This window comes from Dicentrarchus labrax, unplaced genomic scaffold (assembly GCF_905237075.1).
Source record: "Dicentrarchus labrax unplaced genomic scaffold, dlabrax2021, whole genome shotgun sequence".
Lineage (NCBI taxonomy): Eukaryota > Metazoa > Chordata > Actinopteri > Moronidae > Dicentrarchus > Dicentrarchus labrax.
The window spans coordinates 4,130,787-4,143,512 of NW_026136723.1; the positions used below are offsets into that span (position 1 = coordinate 4,130,787).

Below are 12,726 nucleotides of genomic sequence, written 5' to 3' on the forward strand. Positions count from 1 at the left end.
GCCAATTTGATGCTCAAGTCTCTGTAAAAGAATATCATGGTCAATGGTGTCAAATGCAGCACTAAGATCTAAAAATACAAGTCCATTGTCAGAAGCAGTCAGAAGGTCATTATTAACTTTAACCAGAGCTGTCTCTGTGCTATTATGAACTCTAAATCCTGACTGAAAATCCTCAAATAAACTATTGTTATGTAAAAAGTCAAACAACTCTTTGGCGACTACTTTCTCCAGAATCTTAGAGAGGAAGGGGAGGTTAGAGATTGGTCTATAGTTGGCTAAAACCCCCGGGTCAAGAGTGGGCTTTTTAAGAAGGGGTTTAAGTACAGCTACCTTAAAGGACTGTGGTACATATCCTGATAATAAAGAAAGATTAATCATATCCAGTAAAGAAGTGGCAATTAAGGGTACGACTTCTTTAAGCAGCCTAGTTGGGATCGGGTCTAAGTTTACATTAGTTAAAGTTCCTGAACTTGGAGAGCCACTGATAACTGTTGATGGCAGTTGGTGACCAATTTTCTCTCTAATAGAAATAATTTTATTGTAGAAGAAGCTCATGAAGTCATTGCTACTTAAGTTTATGGGGATATGTGGCTCAATAGAGCTGTGACTCTCTGTCAGCCTGGCTACAGTGCTGAAGAGGAACCTAGGGTTGTTCTTATTTTCTTCTATAAGTGCTGAATAATAGGCTCCTCTGGCATTATGGAGGGCCTTTCTATAGGTTTTAAGATTATCTTGCTAAATTGAGCGATATTCTGATAATTTGGAAGAGCGCCATTTCCTTTCAGATTTCCTAGCTATTTGTTTTAACTGGCGGGTTTGGTGGTTGTACCAAGGTGCTAGTCTCCTATGTTTTAATAATTTCCTTTTTATAGGAGCGATAGAGTCTAATGTTGATCGTAGTGAGCCTGCAGCACTATTGACAAGATTATCAATTTCGGAGGGACTAAAGTTATTATAAGTTTCTGTTAAATTCAGACATGGCATTGAATTAAACACTGAAGGAATCTCCTCCTTAGATTTAGCTACAGCACTGTCAGATAGACATCTGCTGTAGGAAGTTTTGCCTAGTGGCTTATAATATGAATTCAAAAGTAATTAAATAATGGTCAGATAGGAAAGGATTATGTGGGAAGACTATAAATGCCATATGATAGAACAAGGTCAAGAGTGTGATTAAAACAATGAGTTGGTTTATTTACACTCTCTCTGACAGAAGCCAATTGAGTCTATTAATGATATATATGCGTTACTAAGGCTGTCATTGTTACCATCCATATTAAAAATGAATATTAAAATCACCTACATTAATTACTTTATCTGATTTGAGGACTAAACTTGATAAAAACTCTGAGAATTCAGATATAAAATCAGAGTATGGTCCAGGAGCGCGGTACACTATAACAAATAGAACTTGCTGCAGTGTTTTCCAGGATGGGTGAGAAAGACTAAGAACAAGGCTTTCAAATGAATTATAATTTAGTTTAGGTTTAGGGTGCATTAAAACGCTCAAATCATATATGGCTGCCACTCCACCTCCTCGGCCAGTGCCTCAAGGATTAAAATATTGATGATGATGATTTCATTTATTAAGGCAAAAAAGCTATCCAAACCTACCTGGCCCAATGTGAAAAAGTAATTCCCCCCCCTTGTTAAATCATGAATTAACTGTGATTAACCAATTTTTTTGGAAAGCTGAGTTCATTTTCACTAGCCACAACCAGGCCTGATTACTGCCAGACATGTTGAATCAAGAAACCACTTAAATAGAAAATGTCTGACAAAGTGAAGTAGGCTAAAAGATCCTCAAAAAGCAACACATCAAAACCAAAATAAAGGTTTTGGATTGGCCTAGTCAAAGTCCAGACCTGAATCCGATTGAGATGCTGTGGCATGACCTTAAACAGGCTGTTCATGCTTGAAACCCCCCCAATGTGGCTGAATTAAAACAACTGCAAAGAAGAGTGGGCCAGATATTCCTCCACAGCAATGTGAAAGACTCATTGCCAGTTATCGCAAACACTTGATGGCAGTTGTTACTGCCGGGGGTGGCACAGCTAGTTATTTGGTTTAGGGGGCAATCACTTTTTCACAGAGGGTCAGGTAGGTTTGGATAGCTTTTTTCCCTTAATAAATGAAATCATAATTTAAAAACTGCATTTTGTATTTACTCAAGTGTGACAAATATGCAAAAAAAATAAGAAATCCCGAAGGGGACAAATACTTTTTCACAGCACTGTATATTTTCAAACTGGTGTTTTTGTCTCGAGTACCTCAGGACGTGAATATGACGCAGGGAAATCAACCTCAGTTGGAGGTTGATTTCTCTGAGCTTTCGCAACATGGATAAAAGCATTAACCAATCGCATTGTGTCTGCCGTCACAACTCATGACTGATCTGTTGGTTGTATATGTTTCTGATCACCCTGTATTATAATAATTATAAGAGTATAAAGACAGTGTGACAACAGCGATTTCTCCCTCTGCACAGATTATGTGAGGTTTACCGACAGGACACTGAAGCTGGTATACATAAAAACAATTTACCTCCAGAACTGTAGTTTGTTTGTCTTGTGTGACTTTGTGTTTTAACATTTTTAGTGTTTTTTTTTCAGAGCTAATCATGGAAGTAGTTAACGAGTGAGACATCTTGTTTAATCAGTTAGCTTCTGTAAATGCGGGACCCCGAGCAGATCTGGGGCCTTTTACTTTTCTTGCTAGTTTTGTTGCCACAATAGTTTCTCCTATGCTTTGAACAGGAGGGTGAGGCAAGTTGACTGCAATCTGCAACGGCACCGCTAAATCCTACACACTGGACCTTTAAATCATTTGTTCCTAACCTTTTTATTTCAGGGACACAATTTTCTATCATTGAGTAAAATAAGTGAAATATTTTATTAATATTTCGTATTAACAACAATAACAGTATAGAACTGATAAACCCAAACATTAAAGACAATTAAGAGATTTGGATACATTTTAAGCAGATTATTTCCTGTGAATATTGAGAGATATATCAGATGTATCAGACATGAGTTTTTCTGATATTTTAAGTAACTTTTTATACAATTCTCTGCCTGTATTATGATTTTTAAAATGTTTCATCATTTAGCAGAGAGAAAAGGCTCTCTGAATATAGTTTGTGTTTAGGTCTTCAGCGTGTCCCTTATCCTGTGAGATCATCTTTAAAACAAACAAATTAATTTAGTTTTGTCACAGAAATTTATGAAATGCCTCGCCACTCCCCTAGTGGGGGTCCTGACCCCCCAGGTTTGGAACAACCGCTTTAAATGAGGAAGGCTGAATTGAATTATGACCTCTTAATTAAAACCTTCTCCCGCCTGTCCAAAAAACTGTGTGCTGGAAGAAGTATTCAGACCCTTTACTGAAGTTACAGTACTGATACGACACTGTTGTAAATACTGTTACAAGACCTGCATTCAAAATGTTATTTAAGTGAGAACGTGCGTATTATCAGCATACATAAAATAAAAGTAGTGATAATGCAAGAACAGGTTGGACTATTATATGTGATGGATCAATATTACTGCTGCATTCATGTGGATGTAGATGTTGAACTACTTTATATACTGTTGCTACTTTAATCTACAGCAACGTGTCAGATTCTATAAGATCATCACATGTTTGTTTTAACACTTACTTCACACCGAGCTCGAAGTCCGGTCTGTTTCAGTTCAGTCCTGACGGAGGAGAGACAGCCAGAACTGAGACGAATGAATAAAGACCAGTGGCACACAGCTGTCTCCACTGTTTCATCAGCCAACAAGATGTTTGACCACAGACTGCACGACTCTGGCTGGTTCTTGTTTTCCTGCTACATGAAGAGAGCGGTTGGTTCTTTAACACATGCAGCGAGACTCTGGACTCAGAATAAGACTGTAAAAGAGGAACAGGCATGTGGAGGCGCCGTTATTTTTACCACTTCATCATTAACATAATGTACAGAAGCAGCAACACCAGGCTCCAGTGTAGATATTCATTCATTATAAATGAAATGTGTGTCTCTTTGAAAATACCCAAATGGTCTTCTCTTTCTGTTACAGTGCTGAGATTAGAAACGTCTACATAACCAGGCTCTTCAGGCTAACGTTACTTCATCACTGCTTATTATAGTCTGCAATTATTATTGTTAGTAGTTTCCTCGATGCTGTTTGGCTGCTAACGTTAGCTCAGCTTGTTTCTCTGATAACTCCAAGAGTTTAGATCCAGACGTCCAATGACTAAAATCCTTCATGCGGATCAAACCTAGAGTTAAAAAGCACCAAGATCTAAACAGTGGATGGTAAAAATGTGGCTTCAGAATAACACCAAACTGTTTTTGGACCTGACATCAGTGTCCTCAATCGTAGCTGCTGAATCCTCGTGGGGTTTTTGGCTCAATGATTCAGAGTGTGTCTGAGGTTTCCTTTAATAAAAACGCCTCTCGACAGACAACCTAAGGAGTTTTAAACAATCCACCAATGTCACCTCAAGGTCTGTGAGCAGTTTTCCTGGTGTTTCCATCCTATTACACAGTCTTTATAAGTAGTCTTCTCAGTCATCATTTGAATTTTAAATGTTCAGATTTTCATCCTCACCTCCACAAATTACTTTATACTTTTTTTTAACATTGTTAGAAAGGTCAATTGTGTGACAAAATACACTGAATTTGTGAAGCATGTGCAAACCTGTTATAGTTAAAGCCAATGGTGCACACAACAGAATGATAGCCAACCATCACTGTAGAAACAAATGCTGCAGGTGTGGAGGACTAAACCAATCAGAATGTGATTTTTCTCAGATTAGTTTCAGGGACAGGTTACTGTATGTGAATATGTATGTAATATGTCATATGTTTTACAAAGGTAAAAGTATATAAAAAAAACATGATCATACACAGAAATACATATTGCAAAAGACAAAGCAAGGTAAGAACAAGCAGCATTACCACTTTACACACAGCGAGACTTGGAGACTTGAACAGATGGACTAGTACAACCAGTACTGTAGAAATGACCCCCCCTTAAATCTGTGTTTTGTGCAGTTCATTTACACAGGATACATGAAGTCTGTTTTACTTCAGTGTACTGACATTATGCGGGTTAATGAAGCTGGTGTAAAAGCGTTTCCTTTTAAAGCTGCACTTTGGTGTCTGCTGCTGTGTGATGCTGCAGGTGTTAATAAAGTCAAAGGCAAGACTCTGACACACAACCAGCTGTGGACAGCAGACATTAAAGTTGGTTTGTTGGAAATCTCTGTGTGTGCACACCTCTGCAGTAACTGAAGCCACTCTGACTTGTGCTCTCTGCAGCTGAATGTGGAGAAAAGCCTGAAACTCTGCTGACAGCTACAGAAACCGCTGCACTCCCTGTAAAAACAACTGATATCGTAGTACATCCACGACCTGTATGTGGATGTACCTGTTTGTATGTATTCCTTAAAGAAATAAAAAATAATATAAATATGTATGTATATGTTATCACAGGACTTGTACAGGTAGGCAGGTAGATAGAGCTAGTAAAAGCAATATAATCTGACAGTATGTCCCTGAATCCAGTGGTGTAGTGGTGCCGAAAGAAAAGGGTTTCACTTTTAATTTATTCCCTAAATGTTTTTTTTGAAGCTCTTGAATAGTTAGCTCACCCAGTAGTGTTTGCACATTGTCACTGAACTGCTGCTGGACTTCAGACAGTAAGGATCATTATGAAATTAATATTAGCCACAGAAGAATCAGTCCTGACTTCCCACTGACTTCAGGGTGACTCCCCACTGACTTCAGGGTGAGACAACTACATTAATAAAAATCAAAGAAGGGTCTATTGTCAGACTTAATATTAATAGCTATGTTTTCATTAGTGTATAATCAGCTGAAAATAACAATCACCTTAGAATGAGACCATTTTATCTACAGAGTTCAGCCATATGGAAAAATAAAAATAATCTGATCTGGTCCTAAATTTGGGAATAAAACAACGTTTGCTACTCACAAATTATACTTTTGGTTCTGATTTGTCAAAAGTGTCAATGTTGAAAACACCAGTGGGTGGTGTGATGAAAGGAGGAGCTCCTATACAATAATATAACAGGGTGTTTGAATGCAGAAGAGTTAGTCTGGTCCCGGGACCTCACTCATTGTTTTGTTTTGTGCTGACTCCAATAAAACCCAGATGCATCAGATTCTGCAGACTCCAGAGCATTTTCCTGACTCCAATAAGTATTTTGAAGGATGTTTTTAGCGGCCGTTGGGAAGATTAACAGGCATTTTTCTGACCCAGGTTTGAACATTTTTACCCGACAGTGAGTTTGATCCCCGCTGAAGGCAACACTCAGTGGAATGAAGGTAAAAACAATGCAGAGGCAAAGAGATAAATCCTATCCCAGTCCTTCTGATAAGACCCGTCTGTGTCTCACAGTTCACTATATTATAGTGTGTGACCCTGTTGCTGTTGCGTGTCACGTCATGTAAAAACCACGACTTCAAGACTTCAGATTAAAGAGAGGAAGTTGTTTAATGTGACCAAAGCTTAAACTGGACCTAATCTTTGTTTTGCTCTAAATCTTCTTCATATACCCAAGAATACTTAGAATAATGAATTAAAGTAACGAGTAACAAATGGATGCAGGTCAGGTTGTTATTTATTGATGCTGTTGTTCCATTGTACTTCGTTAGGCATAAAAACAGCAACTGAAAAACAAAACAGTTTAGGATTACACTCAGAAACAACACAAGCTAATTCATGCTAATGCTAACACATTATACCAGTCTTTTTTTTCCTTTGATGATCACACTTACAATAATCCGGGAGGACAGGCAGCATTCAGGTGTCCCCTCCTGCAGGGAAACATCAAACTCATTATTCTTATGTTTTATTACTGTTCATCAAAGTTCAGTTTTGAGTCAATAATTGTCTGATGTTTGTAACATTGCACGCTGTCTGACTTAAATAAAAAAATAGATTAATGGAGAAATAAATACTTCAATACATAATTATATGAAGAATACATATATTTTGGTAATGAAAATAGATATTTGTGTGTCTCTATGTAAATTGTGTGGGTGGTCCTAACATCAGTCTGAAGCAGGATTGATCAGGGAGAGACTTGTGACTCGCTATGACTGGTCGGCAGACCCAACTATACTCTGCATTTTAGATTTTAGGTTTTATTTTTCCGATCATTTAAAAAATGAATTCACAATAATTTCCATGAATAATTTCTTGAACAGTTGTTCATGCAAACAAAACAAGACAAACAAAACAAATATAAGAGAAAAAAGTGACAAGACATATAAACAAAACAATTAATTTATCATCATTCTTTCCTCATCCCTATATGTTTCTCTTACAAATTATTTATTTTCTCTTTTATTCTCTTTTGTTTTCTTTGACCGAAAAAAAGGTGTAGACTGAGGCCTAAGCTTATTTTGTCCTTTTTAAAACATGATTTCAGTTTCTTCAAACAAAACTTACGTCAGTAGCAGTGACTTTTCAACATGACAAAGTAAAATAAATTAACAATTTAAGTTCTCCTAACAAACTAAAAACATAAATATCCAGATACCTGGTTTCAAAAATTCACAAATCCCCACATTCACTTCTTTCTAATGTTTTGGTTTTAAAAAATTTCTTAAATGAACCCATATTTTTACTTTCTTTCAATTCAATGTCACAATCATTCCATAACTTCACTCCATACACTGACCCACTTCTACTTTTCATATTAGTTCTTGCCCATTTCCTTTCAAAAATGAAATTTCCCCTCAGTGGATAAATGCTTGTCCTCTTTGTGAATAACCCTTGGATACAGTCTGGAAGTGTTTTACAATGTGCTCTATACATTAACTGTAATGTTTTAAAGTTAACCAAATCCGTAAACTTCAAATTTTGAGAGTGCACGAATAACATATTGGTGGGGTGTGTGTATTCAACCTTGTTAACCAGTCTTCTAGCTCTTTTTTGCAACAAAAAAATGCAATTTGTATTAGTTTTGTAAGTATTTCCCCATATCTCTATACAGTATGTAATGTAAGGAAGAATGAATGAGGAATACAAAATTAATAATGATTTATGGTCCAAGATGTCAGTATTGCAATAGATTTTGATATTTTAGATTGAATGTAGTTTATGTGGGGTTTCCAGTTTAATTTATGGTCTATCATTACACCCAGGAATTTGTTTTCTTACACTCTCTCTATTTCTACTTTGTTAATCCTGAGTTTAACCTCATTGTTAATTTTTTTTATTTCCAAACACTATGAATTTTGTCTTACTTAAATTCAATGACAGTTTGTTCACATCAAACCATTTTTTCAAATTATACAATTCACTTTAGACTTTATCCAAAAGCTCATTCAGATCTTTATGTGAACAAAACAAATTAGTGTTATCAGCAAAAATAACAAAATGTAGCAGCTCTGATGCTCTGCAAATATCAATTAGATAGAGAATGAAAAGTTTGGGTCCAAGGACTGACCCTTGGGGTACCCCACAGGTGACCTTTTGAAGCTCTGAATTTTCAGTGTTAACATTTACATACTGGTACCGGTTATCCAGATAGCTCTTCAGCCAGGAATATGCTACACCTCTAATGCCATAGTTTTCCAGCTTATTCATTAATATCTTGTGATCTATTGTATCGAAAGCTTTTTTGAGGTCGATAAATACCCCCACTGTGTACTCTTTGTTGTCTATTGATGAAGAAATTTTTTCAACCAGTTCCATTATAGCCAGTGTGGTTGATCTATTGGCTCGAAATCAATGCTGTTGCTAACTTAATACATTGTATTTTTCGACAAAATGATCAAGTCTTTTTACAAATATCTTTTCTAAAATCTTAGAAAATTGAGGAAGTAAAGAAACTGGTCTGTAGTTGGAAAACAAATGTCTGTCTCCATTTTTATAAATGGGAATAACTTTCGCTATCTTCATTTTATCTGGAAAGATTCCTGTTAAGAATGTTTGATTGCATATATGTGTAAGGGGTTTGACAGTAAATTCGATAGTGTTCTTTACTATTGACATATCAATGGCATTATAATCCGTAGACCTTTTATTTTTAAATTCCTTTACAATGTCCAAAATTTCATTTTCATTTACTCCATTTAAAAACATAGAATTCATATTTTTATCACATCTATTAATGCCTTCGATGTCACTCAGCTCTATGATCTCATTAGCTAATTTAGGTCCCACATTTACAAAATATTCATTGAATTCATCAGCTATCTCTTTTTTATTATTTGTAGTTACATCATGTTTTTTAGTGAAGTAACACGGATAGTCTTTGTTCTTACCACCTTTTCTAATTAGGCTATTAATTATCTTCCATGTTCCTTGATTGTTGCTTTTATTTTTCTCCAGCAGTTTCCTATAATATTCCTTCTTATTGTTTCTCAGAATGCATACCAATTTATTTTTATATCTCTTGTATTTAATTTCATCCTCTTCTGAACTGCTTTTAAGAAATCTCCCATATAATGTGTTTTTCTTTTTGCATGCATTCTGCAGCCCTTTTGTAATCCATGGTTTGTCTTCATAATTATTCTTAATGTAGATTAATTCGTAATGCATGCATCAGGCAGATCCATAAACTATCTGGTAACGCCAACCGGTCACAAAGAAGTAACAAAGACTGCAGTTCCTCAAATGGCCACTGGAGGCTGGCTCCAGAAGTGAGTCAGTCTCTATGTTACAGCCACAGTACATTTACATGCTGTAATTCTGATAGTTTTGGAAAGACGGCTGTGAGTTTAAATGCAGCTGTCGGTAGCTCCTTCATACTTGTTACATTTTTGTCCTAATATGTATTTTTTTGGCTTTATTACTGAAACATCATTGAATAATGTCTGATTGGGTTCTTCAACCTTCTCTGTTTATCGCTGAAACACGAGTTACCTATGACAGAAATATCTCCTGGCTCCTTATGCTAGGCTAGGCTAACCACGTCCGAACAAAGACATGAGATTGATTTCCATCTGAGCCTGTCACTCTTTGAAAGAGAATGAGAGGATCGCCAAAATGTACAACTATTCCTTTGAAACAAGGCCATGTTTCTGAGAAGGTTCTTGATGATGATGATGATGATGATGATATATGACAGTAGCTTACACGCCACATGTTCCAGGAGGTTTGCAGAATCCACCGATCGTCTCACAAGCTGACCAACCTCCTTCAGCCTCATCTGAAACAGAGGAAATGAGTTCTTATCAGCATATTTTAATGTTTGAATTTTCTGTCCTTCCCTGTATCTACAGCACCGACCTATGCCCAGTATCTACAGCATTGACATCTGCACCGTATCTACAGCACCAACTGTTGCCCTGTATCTACAGCATTGACATTGGCCCTGTATCTATAGCACCAACCTCTGTCCTGTATCTACAGTATTGACATCTGCCCTGTATCTATAGCACCAACCTATACCCTGTATCTACCGCACTAACATCTGCCCTGTATCTACAGCACCAACCTCTGTCCTATATCTACAGCATTGGCCTATGTCCTGTATCTACAGCATTGACATCGGCCCTGTATCTATAGCATCAACCTTTGTCCTGTATCTACAGCGCTGACCTATGCCCTGTATCTACCGCACTGACATCTGCCCTGTATCTATACCTAACCTCTTACTTGGGTATTATTGTCAAATTGTCCCGGAAATCTTTAATAACTGTCTCTGAAGGACAATTACTGTAGAATTATTGGACTTCAGTAAAAAATATGATATATTAATATCATTATTGTTACTATTATATTAATAGTTGCAATCAAATTCAACATCGAAGAATTATGGCCTGTTAAGTGCATCGGGCCACACCTTCAAAAGTTTGGTAACCAATTACAGACAAACGATAAGTGATACCCAAACACAGACTTATAAGTCTTGTTTAGCTTAATTTAAATATGCTATGCACTGATTTGGGAGAAGATTAGATGAAATATGTCCCAAAAAAAATCCAAAATGGTGGAATAATTTTAAGGCACAAATAGGCGGGGTCTATATCAGTAAAACTGGGATCATCCCACTGTAAGGAACCCACTGTGCAAAAATATTTCTTCTCCTCATGGTTAATGAGTTAAAATCCCTGCATCTGCTGATGTCGTGTTTATTGTCAAATGTTGTGGTGATGTTTGAACAAACATTTGGCAAAATAGGAAATATTGTGTGTACAGCACTAATTACAGTCAGTCCTTGTTTTTCTGGTAAAATAGGAATATGATATTTGGTCACAATGCACAGAGAGCACAGTTCAAGTACTGCTTTAGTTGTTGCTCTAATCACAATGTTTACATGCTTTGGGTATGAAATTCTTTCCCCATTGGAAATTATCCTATTTGACACTACTGCAAAATACATCATTCTAATTGGTAAGGGTCAGTAAATAGCTCTAGATCTCAGGCAATCATAGACTATTCATTCATCAAAAAATGTTTTAAATGTGCAAATTTTCAATTAGAATTGTGGGAAATCTCTCTCATTTGGACCCCCTCCAAGTTTATACCATGGTTACCTTGGTCTGATAACTTAAGATCCAGACGCCTGATGACTAAAATTCTTCATCTGGTTCAAATCTAGAGTTAAAAAGCACCAAGATCTAAACAGTGGATGGTAAAAATGTGGCTTCAGACTGGATAAACAGTCAATGTATGACAGCTTCTGGCAGACAACCACAACGCTGACGCAGGCACAAAGGGGATATGACGCCATCGACAGGCAACCGGTGAAACGCAGCGTTACCTGAATAAAATTATTTCTTTGAGTTTGAACATTGTTGGAAACATTTGGGTTAATGTAAGAACACAACTTAATACAATAGAACATAGCTGTAGTGTTTACAGACATTTTACTATGTAAATGCTTTAAAGCTGCAATGTCATATTGTCGTCCGTTGTTAATAAAGATGCAAAAATGAACCCAGTAAAGATTATTACTCACATGCCATGAGGAGCAGAGCCATGGCGATGAAGGCGATGACAATTTTTGGACTCATTGTGTTCAGTCTTCTGTCTCTGCTGCTTTGGACTGACACTTTAAAAACGTCTCTTTGTGTGGAGGTGGAGCTCTGCTGTCCAATCAGAGGCTTTGTTTGGCTGATGACCTGATTGGACGAGGGCCAATTGGTTCTGTTTAGTTGGCGTGGAGCTTAATGTAATGAGCTCATGTCTGAAAGTCTCATTGATTTTAGCTGATGGTCAGCTTTGTCAGTCAGACTGATCGGTTTTAATAAATGCATAGTAGTAATAGCAGAGCACATTGTAAAGCATAGTCCAAACTTCCAGGACATGGACAGGAAGTTCAAAGCCCATAGCAGTGTGAACAAAGGAACTGACCTATACAAAATCTAATGTACACAACTGTATATGTAATGTTGAGTGACCATATGGGAAAAATGTAAAAATATGTTTAACATGCTGACTTTGATGCAGTAACTGGATGACCTGTAGTAATTCTATTTTTCTATACACAGATATGGAAAGACATATGTGCAAAGATCTACATCAAGGTAATTTATTTGTCATTGTACAACACAAACATGCACAAAGAAATAAAAGTTCCTTCATGCTCCTCACATGGAACAACAGATAATTATATTCAGATATAACAGATAAAATATATACATGTATTTATAGTCATATGTATGTATATTAGTGCACGTGTGCAGATACAAACTCCATCAAAGTCTCTACAGTTGTTCAAAATGGTCGTCGCTCCAGAAGACAGGACGTCTCA

The 12,726-nt window shown here is 36.7% G+C and overlaps 1 long non-coding RNA gene across 1 annotated transcript; it reads right to left on the reverse strand.

The window, feature by feature from the left end:
- Positions 1-6,615: 6,615 nt before the first annotated feature.
- Positions 6,616-12,093, reverse strand: LOC127358127 (uncharacterized). The gene is made up of 4 exons (XR_007882343.1): positions 11,932-12,093; positions 10,104-10,176; positions 6,791-6,829; positions 6,616-6,682 (listed from the first exon to the last, which is right to left on the reverse strand). It is a non-coding gene; the product is annotated as an uncharacterized LOC127358127 (long non-coding RNA).
- Positions 12,094-12,726: the final 633 nt, after the last annotated feature.